The sequence below is a fragment of the Oryctolagus cuniculus genome, chromosome 4 (genome assembly GCF_051225735.1).
Source record: "Oryctolagus cuniculus isolate XC-2025 breed Fujian yellow rabbit chromosome 4, ASM5122573v1, whole genome shotgun sequence".
In the NCBI taxonomy this organism is placed as follows: domain Eukaryota; kingdom Metazoa; phylum Chordata; class Mammalia; order Lagomorpha; family Leporidae; genus Oryctolagus; species Oryctolagus cuniculus.
This window is the reverse complement of record NC_142870.1, coordinates 136,776,728-136,794,608: the sequence shown is the minus strand read 5'-3', so window position 1 is coordinate 136,794,608 and position 17,881 is coordinate 136,776,728. Positions and strand designations below refer to the sequence as shown.

Here is a 17,881-nt window from a genome sequence, read left to right as displayed (position 1 = left end):
GTTAAAAGCTAATGAAGATTCAGATTATCTTAATTCTAATTTTAATCTATTTAAAGGTAATCATCGTTCACAGAGAAGATAATTAAATATGAAAATCAAATTGCCAAAGTAAGCAGTAAAATCATATAAAAACACAAAATCAAAAGATAATAAAATTTTAAATGCTAATTAATTACTAAAGACAGTTAAATAATTTATGGTCTCAATTGGATTAAGATGGCAGAGTAGGAAGGGATTTTGCTGCTTGAGTCTAAAAGATAGTTTTAAAAAAGGGGAAAGAGCACAGTCTCAGGAAGATTTAGGGAGAAAATAGAAGAGGAAACTCTATGTAAATTAGAGGAACACAGTGAATCTATGTGAAGGGCGCACAACTTAGGACCCTACCAGCTGAGAGCCTCTGCATCATTGTTGGAGAGCAAGTTGAGACCAGACTACAGCAGCCCAAGCCACTGGCAAAAAAAAGCTGCAAAAAGAGCCTAGAGAGAATTCAGCTTAGAGTCCTGTGGGGGATAGTGTACCCACCAAGCTAGAGGAGAAAAAAAGGGGGTGGCACATTTTCTCTCTCCCCGACCATCCTGCAAAAGTGCCCTGAAACATCTAACAGGAAGCAGGCACCATTTTGGACATATGTAACAGTTGCACTAACTTGTATCTATACCCAGCAACCAGCCCAATGGAGACTCCTAAGTCTGGTGGGCAGAATACACTGGAGGCTGGGTACTCGTGACTGTGGGAGGCTTCTGTGCCAGGTCTGTGAAAACGCTGAGGCTGCATGGGAGGACTCAAGGTGTGGCTGGGACATCGGGCAGTCACTGTGAGAGGCTTCACATGATCAGGGCTCCCTGGTTACCTGAAAAGAGGCATTGCTGAGTAATCTGAGCTTTTACTGAGAACTGCACAGATACTTTGTGTGGTCTTTGTGGCAGAGCAAACAGGCACTGGTCTCCTTCGAGGAGAGGAGCTCAGCTGAATCTACACCAACAGACAAGATGAAACCTCTCTTCTGATTAAAAAAAGAAGGAAAAACAAAGGATATTTACCATGCTAAACCTGAGTTTGTCACCTCAGACATGCCCTTCACTTTGGGCCACTGAACAGCTACTTCTGTCATGAGGCTCTTGGTATTCCCTGAAAGCAGACAATCTAGTAATCCAATCAGACATAGTTTAAAGATAAAAGCTGACACAGCAAAAAATCAAAGCAGAAACCAATAAGTATACCAACAAATGCTAAATAATAAGCACATCAATCCAAGAAACAAGGAAGGCAGCATACCATGAAAACATGACATCCCCAAAAAAACACAACACCTCAATACTAGATTGTGAAGATGATGAAACTGAAGAAATGCCACAACTTGTATTCAAAAAATTGATCATAGGATTACCAGAAGTAATCAGAAGCAAATGCACAAACTAATGAAATCGATACATGACATGAAAGAAAATTTCTCCCACAATATTGAGATCTTAAAAAGAAATAAAAATGAAATCTTGGAAATGAAGAATTCAACAGAACAAATTAAAAATACAGTGGAGAGCCTCAACAACAGAATCAGTGAAGCAGAAGCAAGAATATCTGACTTAGAAGACAAAGCAGAGTAAATTATAGCCAGACCAAACACAAGAAGAAATTAGAAAACTAAAAAAATACTGTTGGGAATCTACAGAATACTACCAAATGGCCCACAGAATACTACCAAAAGGCCCAACATATGGGTCTGAGAGTTCCTGAAGATATGAAAACAGAGAAAGGATTAGAAGGCCTTTTTAGTGAAATAATAACAGAAAACTTCCCCAATTTGGAGAAAGAAAAGGGACATCCAAATACAATAAGAACATAGAACTCCTAATAGACATGCCAGAAAAGATCCTCACCATGACACATTGTAATCAAATTCTCCAGAGTAAAACATAAAGAAAAGATTCTAAAATGTGCACAAGAGAAATACCAGATTACTTTCAGAGGATCTCCAATTAGACTCACAGTGGAATTCTCATCAGAAACTCTACAGGCAAGGAGAGAATGGGGAGATATTATCTAAGTCTTAAGAGAAAAAAACTGTCAACCCAGAATACTGTACCCTGCAAATCTCTCATTTATGAATAAATGTGAAATAAAGACCTTCCATGACAAACAGAAACTGAATTAGTCACCAACTGTCCATCCTTGCAGAAGATATTTAAGGATGTGCTGCACACAGAAACACAGAAACATGGTCATCACTATGGAAGAAGGTAAAAGAAGGAAAGCTCCCTTTAAAAGTACAAGGTAAATCCAAAGTAAATCCAAAGTAAAACATAGGAATATTTATGGAAAAATGGTAGGGCAAAGTCATTGATTATCAATTGTCACCTTGAATGTAAATGCCTAAAACTTTTTTTTTTTTTTTTGACAGGCAGAGTGGACAGTGAGAGAGACAGAGAGAAAGGTCTTCCTTTGCCGTTGGTTCACCCTCCAATGGCCGCCGCGGCCAGCATGCTGCGGCCAGCGCACTGTGCTGATCCGATGGCAGGAGCCAGGTACTTCTCCTGGTCTCCCATGGGGTGCAGGGCCCAAGTACTCGGGCCATCCTCCACTGCACTCCCTGGCCACAACAGAGAGCTGGCCTGGAATAGGGGCAACTGGGAATGCCTATAACTTTTAACTCTAGTTAAAAAAACACAGACTGGCTGAATGGATGAAAAAATAAGACCCATCTATTTGCTGCCTACAAGAAACACATCTCACCAACAAAGATGCACATAGACTGAAAGTGAAAGGATGGAAAAAAAAAAAAAGGCTGGCACTGTGGCCCAATATGCTAAACCTCCACCTGTGGCGCCAGTACCCCGGGTTCTAGTCCCAGTCCGGGTGCCAGATTCTGTCCCGGTTGCTCCTCTTCCAGGCCAGCTCTCTGCTGTGGCCAGGGAGTGCAGTGGAGGATGGCCCAAGTGCTTGGGCCCTGCACCCGCATGGGAGACCAGGAGAAGCACCTGGCTCCTGGCTTCGGATCAATGCGGTGTGCCAGCTGCAGCATGCTAGCCGCAGCAGTCATTGGGGGGGTGAACCAATGGAAAAGGAAGACCCTTCTCTCTCTCTCTCTCTCTCTCTCACTGTCCACTCTGCCTGTCAAAAAAAAAAGAAAGGATGGAAAAAATTATTCCATGCTAACAGAAACAGAAAAAAGAACTGGTGTAGACATCCTAATATCAGACAAAATAGACTTTAACACAAAAATTATAAAAGAGACAAATAAGAACACTTTGTAATGATTAAGGGGTCAATTCAATAGGAAAATGTGACTATTATAAACGTATATGCACCTAATTACAGGACACCTGGCTATTTAAAATAAATGTTAAAAAATCTAAAGGTACTCTCACTGCCTAACTCTGCCTGTCAAAAAAAAAAAAAAAAGTCTAAAGGGAGACATAGACTCAAATACTATAGTAATGGGGGATTTCAATATCCCACTTTCATCCATGAACAAATCAACCTTAAAGAAAATCAGCAATGAAACAGCAGAGTTAATCAACACTATAGACCAAATGGACCTAACAGATATCTACAGAACTTTTCATCCTAAAGTTACAGAATACACATTTTTCCCACCTGTGCATGGAACCTTCTCTAGGATTGACCACATACTAGTCCACAAAAAAAGTCTCAGCAAATTCAAAAAATTGAAATCATACCATGCATCTTCTCATACCACAGAGCAATAAAGCTGGAAATCAGCAACTCAGGAATCTCTAGAACATATGCAAACACATGGAGACAACAAAATGCTCCTGAATACAGTGGGTCATAGAAGAAATAAAAAATGAAATTAAAACATTTCTGGAAACAAATGTAGACAACAATACAGCATATCAAAACTTATGGGATACATTGAAAGGGGTGTTAAGAGGAAACTTTATAGCAATTGGCTCCTACATCAAGAAATTGGAAAGGCATCAAATAAATGAACTATCAATGTATCTTAAGGATCTAAAAAACAACAGTAAACCAAGTTCAAAACTAGTAGGAGGAAAGAAATGATTAAATTAGAGAAGTCAACAAATTTGACACCAAAAAAATACAAATGATCAACAACATGATGAGCTTATTTTTCGAAAAACTGAACAAAATTGACACATCATTGGTGCAACTAACCAAAAAAAAGAAGAGAAAAGACCCGATTCAATAAAATTGGAGATGAAAAAGTAAATGTGACAACAGACACCATGAAACAAAAAGAATCATGAGAAATTTCTACAAAGAGCTGTATGCTAACAAACTGGGGAATCTGGAAGAAATGGATAGATTCCCTGGACACATACAACCTACCTGAATTGAGCCATGAAGACACAGAAAACCTAAACAGACCCATTACCAAATATGGAAATTGAATCACTAATAAAGACTCTCCCAACAAAGAAAATTCCAGTACCAGATGGCTTCACTGCTGAATTCTACCAGGCATTAGAAGAAGAACTAATTCCACTTCTCAAGTATTCAAAACAATTGAAAGGAAGGGAATCCTACCAAATTCTTTCTATGAAGCCAGCATCATCTTAATTTCTAAATCTGAAAAAAGATGCAACAGGGAAAGAACTACAGACCAGTTTCACTGATGAACATAGACACAAAAATCCTCAACAAAGTTCTGGCCAATTGAATCCAAAAACACATCAAAAAGGTCATTCACCCAGATCAAATGGGATTTAGCTCTGGTATGCAAGGATGGTTCAACATTTGCAAATCAATCAATGTGATTCATCACATTAACAAACTGAACAAAAAACATGATCTCAATAGATACAAAGAAAGCATTTGATAAAATACAATTTCCTTTCGTGATGAAAACTCTAAGCAAACTGGATGTAGAAGGAACATACCGGGGCTGGTGCTGTGGTGCAGCGGGTTTACACCCAGGTCTGAAGCGCTGGCATCCCACATGGGCACTGGTTTGAGACCAAGCTGCTCCACTTCCAATCCAGCTCTCTGCTATGGCCTGGGAAAGCAGTGGAAGATGGCTCAAGTTCTTGGGTCCCTGCACCCATGTGGGAGACCCAGAGGAGGCTCCTTCCTGGCTTTTGGCTTCAGATCATGCAGCTCTGGCCATTGTGGCCAATTGGGGAGTGAAGTAGCGGATGGAAGACCTCTCTCTCTCTCTGCCTCTCCTCTCTCTGTGTAAATATGACTTTTGAATAAATAAATAAATCTTTTTTAAAAAAAGAAGGAACATACATCAACACAATCAAGACAACTTATGACCAACCCACGACCAGCATCACATCGAATGGGTAAAAGTTGGAAGCACTGCCACTGAAATCTGGTACCAGACAGGGATGCCAACTCTCATCACTGCTATTCAATATAGTCCTTGTAAGTTTTAGCCAGAGCCATTAGGCTAGAAAAAGAAATCAAAGGGATACAAATTGGGAATGAGGAAGTCATACTATCCTTATTTGAAGATGACATGAAACTGCTAGAAGAGTTTGGTGAAGTAGCAGGATACAAAATCAATACACAAAAATTAAAGAGCCTTTGTGTACAGAGACAATGCCACTGCTGAAAAAGAACTTCCAAGGTCGATCCCATTCACAATAACAACAAAAAATCAAATACCTTGGGATAAATTTAACCAAGGATGTCAGAGATCTCTACGATGAGAATTACAAAATATTAAAGACAGAAATAGAAGAAAATATTTTAAAAAATTGAAAAATCTTCCATGTTTATGTATTGGAAGACTCAATATCATCAAAATGTCCATTCTTCCAAAAGCAATTTACAGATTCAATGCAATACCAATCAAAACACCAAAGACAGTCTTCTCAAATCTAGAAAAAAAAGTTGCTGAAATTCATATGGAGACACAGGAGACCCCGAATAGCTAAAGGAATCTTGTACAGCAAAAACAAAGCTGGAGGGGTCACAATACCAGATTTCAAGATATACTACAAGGCAGTTATAATCAAAACAGCCTGGTACTGCTATAAAAATATAGATGGATAGACCAATGGTACAGAAATGCGAGAAATCAATCCAAGCATCTACAAGTAACTTATATGTACCACGGAGCTAAAGCATAGTCTCTTCAACAAATGGTGCTGGAAAAACTGGATTTCTACATGCGGGAGTATGAAGCAGGACCCCTACCTCATACAAAAATCCATTCAAAATGGATTAAAGACCCAAATCTATGATCTAATACCATCAAAATACTAGAAAGCTTTGGTGAAACCCTGCAAGACATTGGCACATACAAAAAGAGTTTTCATGATCCTCTGTCCGTATTTCATCATTTACTAGAGCAAAAAATCTCACAGAACTTAAAAATATCTATTTATTTATACTTAGTAGTTAATTATAAATGATATAAATGAGCAACTAGATGAAAAGGTTACATAAGGCATGATCTAAAATGGAGGTAGTATGTTAGAATGGAAATAATATTGTAGAATTATTGTCAGGATTCCATGACTTAGCATATGTAATATCTTACAATTTTGCTTGCAAAAGAGCTTATTAAGGATTTACATGTTTTACCACTAATGTTGTTTTTTTTGGTGCCAGGCAACATAGAGAAAATATTAGGAGGTCAGGGTTCCAGTCCAGAGTTTGAATTCCAGCTGCATCACTTACTCATTATGTGATCTTGCACATCTTTACTTAACATAACTAAACCAGTTACTTTATATGTTAATAATCACTAACTCATATAGTGTTCTATGATTTAATGAATTAACCTATAAACAAGCATAAAACATTACCTGAAACCTAACAAGCACTCAATAATCACAACTGGTATAATTATTGTTGTCATTTTTTTAATTGCCAAGATGACAGATGTGAAATGATGTCTTAATTTAATTTGCATTTCTGATTCCTGGTAAAGTTGAGCATCTTTGAATGAAAATATTGACAATTTGTTTTGCTTCTTTATATGAGCCATCCATTGCAGGACAAATGCAGCACTTAATATAAGGATTTAGCTTTTTTCTAGAAATATGTGTTTTGACAGCACTCAGTTCAGAAACAAACAAGGACCAGACTGCCCAAACTTGAAGAGGTTGCCAGTTATTTTGAAGTATTTTTTCTCTTATTATAGACTGCTATCAAATTGTGTACCTTATTATTTTTAAAATTTACTTACTTAATTGAAAAATGGACAGAAAGATAGGGGTCAAGAGAGGGCCAGCAATCACTGGTTCAATACCTAGATGCCAACAACATCCAGGCAACCATTTGAATTACCACCTGTTGCCTCCCACGGTTTGCATTAACAGGAAGCTGGAATTGGAAGCAGAACTAGGACATGGCCATCTCTAGTGGTGACATCTCCACTGCCATACCAAACTTCTACTCCAGTGTTGTGTACAGACGTATGTCACCCAAGGAAGTGGCCTCTGCCATATACCAAAATAAGGCCAAATGAAGGACTGTTAGAATATATAAAACTTATTTGTATTACTCAAGAGATTTTGTCAAAGTTTTGACCTCAATCCATTCCTACTACTAGTAAATTCAATTAGGGTCTCCTCAACTGTTAAGGTCTTTGCCTGTGTTTCAGTAGAATTACTAGTAGCTTTATTAGCAGAAATTGTTTCCATATTTTGGACAATAATTCCTTGTTATATGCATCTTCTCCTAGTTCAAGGTTTATTTTATTTTGTCCTCCATCTTAAAAAACTCTCAACCAATATAATAAATTTATCAGTAATTTTGGGGATGATTTGTAATTTTAACTTGTTGATTTAAACACCCTTTAAACTGTTACGGATAGCAAGATGTTATGAGTATCATTATAATAATTTGGAAGCATACTGTCATCTTTATGTTTTCAATGTATCAGTTTTTAAAATTAAAAAAACACAAATGTGTTGGCAAATGTGACATGACAAATGTGAGTCCTAGGTCAGTATCAGCTCTTGTAGCAGTTCCTCTCCAGTAGCCTCTGGTCATGTTCCCTCAACCTTTTTGTGTGGTCTTTTTACCTTCTTTAAGTGTTCTCATCTTTGTACCTACAGAGAGGATTTTACTGGATTTATAGGGGGCCAGTACAGAGTCCATGGCAAGCTAGAAGTGTTAGGGAATGAACAACCCTGCTATGGTTTGGAAATTAGTTTGGGTATCCCCCAGAAGATTGTGTGTTAAGGGATTGGTCTACAGGGTGGCAGTACTGAGAGGTGGTAGAGCATTAGGGGATGGGGTGAGTGGGAGGCATGAGTTCACTGGGGACTTGCATTGGAAAGTAGATCTCCTTTGATCTCTTCAATTCACAGGAGAGAGTTGATATCAAATTCTGAGTTTGGGCCACAATTCTCATTTGCTGCCCTCTCAAGGCCAAACCATTGGGGTTACTAGATCTTGGACCTGAACCTTTGAAACTGTGAAGTCTTTTTGTAGAGTTGTAGAATTAGCTTCCTCAAGTGTTTCATTATAGCCATAGAAATCTAATGTAACCCCCAAAGAAAGCAAACTTATCAAGACACAGGCTGAAAAATTCATCTCTTCACTGACCCCTTTGTCATTTATAACTATAGAATGTGCCCACCTTGTTAGTCATCAAAAATCACTAGTTTCAAATATCATGTTTTCATTCATGAAATATAATGCTATGAGTGTAAGAAAATCACAAGCAATACTTTGCACTTTCTATATAATCAAACTATAATGCAGAGAATATTTATTTCATTTCAATTACTCTAATATTTATAGAAAAAGAAAGGCATATCTTTTCCTGAGATAAATTTTACTGTATAGAAATACTGAATTGATTTCCACCTATTTTTTAACAAAATAGAATAGTGAATTCAAGGATTATTGCTATCTTTAACTTGAACACTTATATAAAGAAGAATATTCAGGAAATAAAAGGATGCAAAGCATATGTAAATTGTTTAACCATAATTGTTGGTATATGAACTGAAATTCAATAAGTGCTTTGAGAAATACATCTTGTAGTCTGTTTTATGAATCCACTTGAATCTCCCACTTAGAGACTGCTATAGTTTAAACTTAAAAAAGGGACCGCCGCCGTGGCTCACTTGATTAATCCTCCGCCTGAGGCGCCAGCATCCCATACAGGCGCCATATTCTAGTCCTGGTTGCTCCTCTTCCAGTCCAGCTCTCTGCTGTGGCCCAGGAAGGCAGTGGAGGATGGCCCAAGTGCTTGAGCCCCTGCACCCGCATGGGAGACTAGGAGGAAGCACCTGGCTCCTGGCTTTGGATCAGTGCAGCGCACCTGCCGTAGTGGCCATTTGGGGGGTAAACCAACAGAAGGAAGACCTTTCTCCCTGTCTCTCTCTTTGTCTAACTCTGCATGTCTAATAATAAAAAAAAAAAAAAAACTTAAGAAAGACAAATTTTATTTTTTGACCAAATTATTGGATGCTCTAAAGAATTTTCATACCATTTTTGGATATGATAAGGATCAAGATGGAAAATAGTCTATTAAAATTAATATTCTTTAAAGATTCTAATTTGCAGTCTCAGGAACATATTTGTATATTATAAATACATATTCGGTTACAACATAAATATGCACTAGGGTGTGATAGGGATTTAGATATATTGCATTTGTTATAATAACACTTTTGTATTTAGTGCTGTGTACAATATGATGTCCAAGTCTTTTTGAAAGAAGTAGTGCTTTCTCTATATTCTTAGGAAGGGAAATTAATAGAAGGATCCTGTGCAATGTGAAAGAAAATAGTGAAAATGTATTTTTTAGAAAGTATTTCTCATTATTTTGATTAGACAACTTTGTACTAATGCAGATTCTGGGAGTCAGTGGTAATGGCCTAAATAATTGAGTTTCTGCATCCAGAATGGGAAAACTATATAGAATTCCTAGCTCCTGCTTCAGCTCCACCCAGCCCTACCTCTGTGGGCATTTTGGGAGTGAACCAGAAGATGAGGTCTCTGTGCGTCTGTCTCTCTTTTGCTCTGCTTCTCAAATAATCAATAATAAAGTAAAAACTGAGTGTTACGTGATTTATGTACTACTTCTATTTATATATTTAAATGTGTGAGTAATTATAATGAAATCACTCTAAAATTTAACATATTTACATGTGGTTACTGCAAACAGAGAAATGAAGCTCAGGGAATTACTAGAAAATGAGTGGTTTCAAAGCCATTTGACAATGTATGACAAACGATAATAATGCATGTAAAACATAGTGCAGACAGACACTGAGAACATACAGCACAGAAAGCCGCCGGAGTAGTCATGACAACTGAGCGTGTGAGACAGGATCATCATGAAAGCCCAGCTGTGTGAGCGTGCAGCTTCCTCCGCTCAGTCAAAGCAAAACCTACTCTTGCTGCAAGGGTGACTCTAATTCTGGGCTCCGGTTCATCATTAGAAGGGGTTCCACAGTATGTAAATGGCACTGGTGTGAGACCTGGGCAAGGCCGACTTAGATGCACCTGGAAAAATGAATTGATAATTTAAAGGAAGGGAAGAAAACTAGCAAAACTGAATGGCAGTGTTCTGATCACCAAGGTAGAGGACAGCGTAGTTGTATGGCTTTCTGTCTAGTGAATATGGTTGCCCGTGCTATTTCTGCACTTTCAAATTTTTAGGTAAAACACAGTATGTCCTTCACCCAAGTTCAACTGTTACTTTTTTACTTTTTTGAGATTTGCTCCAATTTATATTAATGTGAAAATAAATAGTTTTATCTATTTGATTCTCTGTAAGTAATACATACTTTGGGGACCAGCATTATGGTGTGGCAGGGTGAGCTGATGCCTGCGATGCTGTCATCCCATATGGGTGCCAGTGCAACCCCCGGATGCTGCACTTTCAATCAAATGTGCCTGGGAAAGCAGTGGAGGATGGCCCAAGCATTATGGGCTAGGTTTGTGCCTAAACGACCTTTCCAGACTCTTGCCTTTTACCTAGAGAAGAATTCCAAGTACAGGCCCAAACACGGCATGCAGTATGATATACTTTATTTACAAAGTGAGAAAAATACAGAAGCTCATTATGGCTTTATTTCAAGGAAGTGGGCCAAAGGAAAGGAATTATCATACCCTGAGTCCATGAGGAGAGAGAGCTTCTGTTCTTCCTAGCTTTTTATGAGCTTTAGAAAAATGGAAGTGTTTAAATGGTACTGCCCCAATGTCTGGGGCAAGAGGAAATACTTCCTGGGGAGGGGTCTTCTCTGAGCAAATGTGTGGCCTGAAGCTTACAAACTTAAAATTATCTATCTAAGCTTCTCCACATCACAAGTGCTTGGTCCCCTGTACCTATGTGGGAGAACAGGAAGAAGTTTCTGGCTCCTAGCTTCAGTCTGGCCCAACTCCAGCTGTTGTAGCCATTTGGGGAGTGAACCAGAGCATGAAAGAACCCAACTCTCTCTCTCTGTCTCCTTGTCTCTGTGTGTGTGTGTGTGTGTGTGTGTGTGTGTGTGGTGTGTCTCCCTCTCTATGCAATGCTCTGCCCTTCAAATAAATAATAATAAATTTTTAAAAGAAGAAATACATATGTTTTCTATTTTGAAAGTTATCTTGATGTATAGTGATTTAGAATCTGAAAAAATATCTTTGGAAAACAACAGATTTTTGACTCACAAAATTCACACTTGATTTCAAATTACTGAAAATCACAAAGAGATTTCATTAGAATAAACTTAACTTGAAGTTAAATATCCAAAAGGAAAATAAATTTGCATAAATATATATTCATCAATATAAATTATTCAAACTGATTACATTCTTCCAAAGGTGATCTTGTGTTATGTGACATTGTTTAGCGTTAGCCACACTCACTGTGTGAGGAGGAAAGGGTCACAACTGAACATCATTCCCCCTAATTCTGAACGTGTATAATTAATCGGCACTCATGATGTAATTTATTTTCTTTTTTATTGTAATTTCTTTTCTTTAGAAACATTATTATATGAGGATCAGAGTTTCCTTTTTGTTTACTTAATATTTGTTAAGTTGTGATTCTACATCTCATTTTTAGTATTGACCTTCATATATCCATTTTATTCTAGAAGAGCAGGTGATGGCCCTCTTCTGTCATCTTAGCTGTTATTAATCAATGTCATTTTGTCACTGTAAGAGGCTTATGCTACATCTTGCATAGTGATTGATTATATTTAATAATGAGAATGCTGACAACCTGATAGTGGCTTTCAGTCTTTTTTGGTTCATAATAGGAACATTCTGGGGAGAAGGAAAGACAAAATGTCTTTTTTATAATATTTAGTGTTCTTACATCTTGCATGGCATCTTTGACTAAGTTTTGTTTCATTACATTTTTTCAGATCTAATTTATAAATGTAGTTTCTTCCCCTCTGAATTTCGTTAAGCTACGTCTTGCATCCATTCCTTACATAATTAGTTTGTCAAACCCATTGTTTATGTCATTGACAACGATTAAACTGTTTTAGTCTCATTAATTTTTATTCTGACTTATTTAGTTGTTCAGACTTTAAGGCTTTATGAAGTGGAAAACTTCACACATGCACATAATACCTTTGATTTTCGTACACACTGTATCACTTTTGAAAGTCTGTTCTACAACAATGACCTCTTTGTGGATTTAAAGGCTCATTAGTGTAACAGCTATAATTACTCATTTTTATAACTAAATTGATTAGTTAATGCTGTGAAGGGAGCATTGCTTTATAGAGCTAATTAAGTGTAATATTATTTCAATCAAAGAAATATTCCCCTAAAATATGCAAACAGGACACTATGCTTTTTAGTTCAAGCTAATGATAACCATTTATCATAAGAGCATTAGAACACATCATATTATTATGCACAGCATTATTGTTTGTGTTCTCTCTGTTAGCCTAATGAGACATGCATTTACATTCTTACTGTTTTGCTATTATAAATGTGGACTATTCCTATTCTTTTGTGGAAAAATTTCAAAATATTTTGCACCTGGATTTTTGCGGTGATATGCTATTTGGGAACCAATACCTAGAAACTACAGTACCTCATGGTCATCCTGTCGTATACCTGTTTTACGGCCACAAGTAGTAAGTTCCTTCACATCTTTAATAATACATAAAATTTAACGAAAAAAAGTACACACATATATATATACATATATATGTGTGCATATATATATATGTGTATATATATATATATATATATATTCAAAAAAGCAACCCATCAACACAAAGTAATTTACATGGGAGTTTTGATGACTTATATACAATTTTCTTTCCTTGTGAAAGGTTAAAAGAGCAGAGAAGAGCATGAGGTGCCAGAGCTGAATGTCACTCTAGAGGCTGAAAAATATGTGGACCAGATTAGCTTGAATGAGAGGCTGTTATCTTGGTCTATTTCTTTTTTTTTTTTTTTTTTTTTGACAGGCAGAGTGGACAGTGAGAGAGAGAGAGAGACAGAGAGAAAGGTCTTCCTTTGCTGTTAGTTCACCCTCCAATGGCCGCTGCGGCCAGTGCACCGCGCTGATCGGATGGCAGGAGCCAGGTGCTTCTCCTGGTCTCCTATGGGGTGCAGGGCCCAAGCACTTGGGCCATCCTCCACTGCACTCCCTGACCACAGCAGAGAGCTGGCCTGGAAGAGGGACAACCGGGACAGAATCCAGTGCCCCAACCGGGACTAGAACCCGGTGTGCCCGCGCTGCTAGGTGGAGGATTAGCCTATTGAGCTGCAGCGCCGGCCAGTCTATTTCTGTTTACTGTTCCTATCACTGTTACTATCCACATTAGTTCCTCTTCAGGCACTTGCTGATTACTTTATGATTTTGCTTTGTGAGTCACAGTGTCAAATGGTAAATTCCTAGATAAAACAATTGTAATGATTTCTGTATTTCCAAATATCCTCCAAAACACTAACTGCATTTTCTATAATTTTCATGGAAAATTCATGCATAACTTCTCTGATGATTACTTTAAGCCTTCCTATGTGCCGTTGCAAAAGAAAAGTAATTACAAAAGATGCAAAAGCATGAAGACCTGTGATAAGACTCATATGTATCTCCATTATTCTTTGGAGTTACTTAGGCTGTTTTTTGAAGTGTGTTTGACAATGCTTATTTAACAAACATAAAAAATATGTAACTTTAAGTTCAGTCACTAAATAAATATACTCAGATGGATTTAGAAGGAATGGTAGCTTACATTCATGTGTCTGACATTAATGCTCTTTTCTTTTTTGGAAAATTTATGTATTAATTTAACTGTCAGAGTGATACAGAGAGAGAGAGAGAGAGAGAGAGAGAGAGAAAGAGAAAAAGAGAGAGAGAGATCTCCAAATGGCAGCAGCAGTCTGATACGGGCCAGGCCAAAGCTAGGAGCCAGGAACTTCATTCTGGTCTACCACATGAACAGCAGGGGTTCAAGTCCTTGGACCATCTTCCACTTTCTTCCCAGGCACATGGAGAGGGAGCTGGATTGGAAATAGAACAGCCGGGCTTGAACCAGCAATCCTATATGGGATGCTGGCATCACAAGGAACATCTTAACCCACAGTGCCACAATACTGGTCCCTAATGCTCATTTCAAAAGTGAATCCTATGGTACTCTTGTCAATATTTAATTTTTCCTTATTCTACATTCAATTAAAGGTCAGCTCGACACAGTTACCTTTGTTTAAAAAAAATCATAATAATCATGTTATTACCTCCTTCTCCTGCTCTCTAAAGTGTGCATCTAAAATAAACAGAATATTCTTGTAAAAAAAACATATCTTTGTAATATTTGGGTGATTACTTATGCTTCTGAACCAAAACGAATAATTCTTATAAATGAGGTGCAGGATGGAATACAGTGTAGAGAACTGGTGAGGACTTGAAGGGAGACAAATTGAAAGACCTCATTTGACACATCATTTAACGTGTCTCAGCCGGGTCAAACTGAACATTTTTTGTTTCCTGCGAAGAACAGATTGATGTCAAACTGATGTTTTCTTGAAGAGTGAACTTTGGCCCAGGAAAAAGGAAAAGTTCCATTAATGTTTGAGCAATGAAAAATGTTCTATTCTAAAAGCTTTATTTTCCTGCCACAAAAGAATTAAAAAAAATTTAGGTGTGCAATGTGCGCATACTGTGCATTATATGTATAATAGCCATCTGTTCTTTTGGACAATTTATGTTAAGTGAATAAAATACTTTGCACAATAAAAAAGAATAGATCATTGTAAAAATTAAGAATGAGAATCTGAGAGGGAGTGGAGAGGGGTTGGATTGTGGGCAGAAGGGAGGGGAAGCCCCACTTTGTTCCTAAATATGTATATATGAAATATATGAAACTTGTATAACTTAAATAAAATTTTAAAAAGAAAGATGAAATGTATTTGCTTGTAATTATTGTGTGCAGAAGTCTAAGTGTCTAAAATACAATATAGAGCATGTAAACGTGCATACATTTTGTGTATCACATATAATAGAATAATTTAGAAACAGCACTGATATAATTATTGATGCAGAAATTATGAACAATGTCTGGTATTCATTCAACAAAGAACTTGCAATTATGTGTCATGCATTGCTGTAGACATATGTGATGGAAGACACAGCCTTGAAATATTGTCTGCAGAAAATATGAAATGAAATGAAATGAAAGGCTACATTTGTGTATTGCTTTAACAGAAACGATAATATTCTAATAAAATCCATAATTTATAGTAAGTTTCAAATAAAACTAGAATAATGTAAAGGAAGACATGCTTTTCCTAGTTTGCCAAAATATAACATATGTGTATGTTATTCCATATGCACAGCAAGTTTATCCATGCTTCATTTTTCACTAATTGACTTACTAAACCTGTAGTTATGAATCTGATTCTCTAATAAGTCTAGTGTTGCATTTAGTTGGCCTTGAGCCTCAGGCATCTTAGCATCCCACGATGTGGATGGCCTTCCTCAATATTATTTAATCTTTATTTTTTCATTTTTACTTTTTTGAAAGGCAGAGTGACAAACAGTGAGAAAGAGAGACAGTGACAGAGCAAGAAAGAGATTTTTCTATCTGTTTTACTCCATTAATGCTCACAACAGCTGGGGCTGTGCCAATCTGCAGCTAGGAGCCAGGAATTTCATCAAGGCTCCCACATGGGTGGCAAGTACTCAGTACTTGAGCAAGTACTCAGTACCTGTTGCCTCCCAGACACATTAACAGGGAGCTGCATAGGAAGCAGAGGTGGAGGCTGGACTCAATTCCAGGCACTCCAGTATGGAAGTGGGTGTCCCAAATGTCAGATTACTCCACTGCCACAATGCCCTCTTCTCTTCCTTTATATTTTTAACTGCATGTTTACTGCCTGGGACAGACAGTGCCATCCATGTGGAGTACGTGGAAGACCCTCTGTGAAGACACATATCTATGTGGTCATAGATATCCAATCCTTTTCGTGAAGTCTTTCTTTGACCTTTTACTCTATACGTGGAGTCGGCAGGATGCCTGAAGGAGCTCTAGGCACTCCTCCTGTGGGTCCTGACAGGCACTGGGGCCAGGTTCCATTGCGAGGAAGATGACCTGGCAAGTAGAAGCAGATCACCATACTAACTATCATGGTATATTATTTTTTTCCACAGAATCAAAAAAAAAAAAAAAAAAAAAAAAAACAACTAGGCCACTAAAATGCTGCGGCTGTTCTGATCTTAGGTGACTCATATGGAGTGTGTGTGTTTGTATAAAATCTGCATTAACTTTTTCCCATAATACTGTACAAGATAGGAAGGAGTGGCTCTGATTGGATTAATTAGCTTTCCCATTTAAAAATAGAATATAGTATTCACCCTTATAAATGTGTCATAAATGAATTCTACTAATAACTTCCCTCCCATTACCTTCTTTATTATAGCACTTCTTTTAGCTTTACTTATCTTAGTTTGTATTCAATTTTAAGGAGGTAGAAAAAATAAATCTATGCATCCTAAATGAGAATTTCTCTCTTTATCTTAACAAAAGTTTTTTACTTAAGTGATTTTTGAAGAAAATTGGAGAATTCAACAGGAAAATGTAACCATTATAAATATATATGTACCTAATTACAGGGTACCAAGATATTTAAAAGATATGTTAAGGAACTTAAAGGGAGACTTAGACTCCAATACAACAGTATTGGGGGACTTCAATACTTCACACTCAGCAATAGACAGATCAACCAGATGAAGACCAACAAGGAAACAGCAGATTTAATTGACACTATAGTCAAAATGGATCTAACAGATATCTATAGAACTTTTCATCCTGCACTTAAAGAATACACATTCTTCTCAGCAGTACATGGAACCTATTCTAGGATTGACCACATACTAGGCCATAAAGGAAGTCTCAGCAAATTAAAAGATTTAGAATCATATGATGCAATTTCTCAGACCACAGTGGAATGAAGCTGGAAATTAGCAACTCAGGAATCCCTAGGGCATATGCAAACTCATGGAGACTGAACAGCATGCTCCTGAATGAAAAGTGGGTCATAGAAGAAATCAAAAGAGAAATCAAAACTTTCTGGAAGTAAATGAGGATAACAACACAACATATCTAAACTTATGGAATACAGCAAGAGCAGTGTTAAGAAGAAATTTTACAGCAATAGGTGCCTACATCAAGAAATTGGAAAGGCACCAAAAAATGAGCCATTAATGCATCTCAAGGATCTAGAAAAACTGCAGCAAACAAGACCCAAAACTAGTAGGAGAAGAGAAATAATTAAAATCAAAGAAGAAATCAACAGAATTGAATCCAATAAAATTACAAAAGATCAGCAAAACGAAGAGCTGGCCCCAAATGGTAGAGTTAGAAACATGCCAGGGGGTTCCAATTCAATCCCATCAAGGTGGTATGTTATCAATGCCATCTCACTAGTTCAAGTGATCAATTTCAGTTCACAATTGATCATAATGATAGGACTAAGAGTCAAAGAGTTCACATAAACAAGACTAGTGTCTGCAAATACTAACTGA

The 17,881-nt window shown here is 37.3% G+C and overlaps 1 long non-coding RNA gene across 7 annotated transcripts in view; it reads right to left on the bottom strand.

Annotated features, from left to right (window-relative positions):
* The window catches only part of LOC149127130 (uncharacterized), a 62,098-nt gene that overhangs the window by 23,867 nt on the left and 20,350 nt on the right, over nt 1-17,881 (bottom strand). Inside the window, exons 3-4 of one of the 7 annotated variants that reach the window (XR_016232733.1) lie at nt 4,863-4,978; nt 215-850 (exon numbers count right to left, since the gene is read on the bottom strand). The exons of 3 other annotated variants lie outside the window; for them this stretch is intronic. This is a non-coding gene — a long non-coding RNA (uncharacterized LOC149127130). Of the gene's footprint in view, nt 1-214; nt 851-4,862; nt 4,979-9,619; nt 10,408-14,173; nt 14,362-17,881 lie in introns of those variants that run through there. 3 more of the 7 variants (XR_016232739.1, XR_016232728.1, XR_016232736.1) reach the window with 3 other exon arrangements.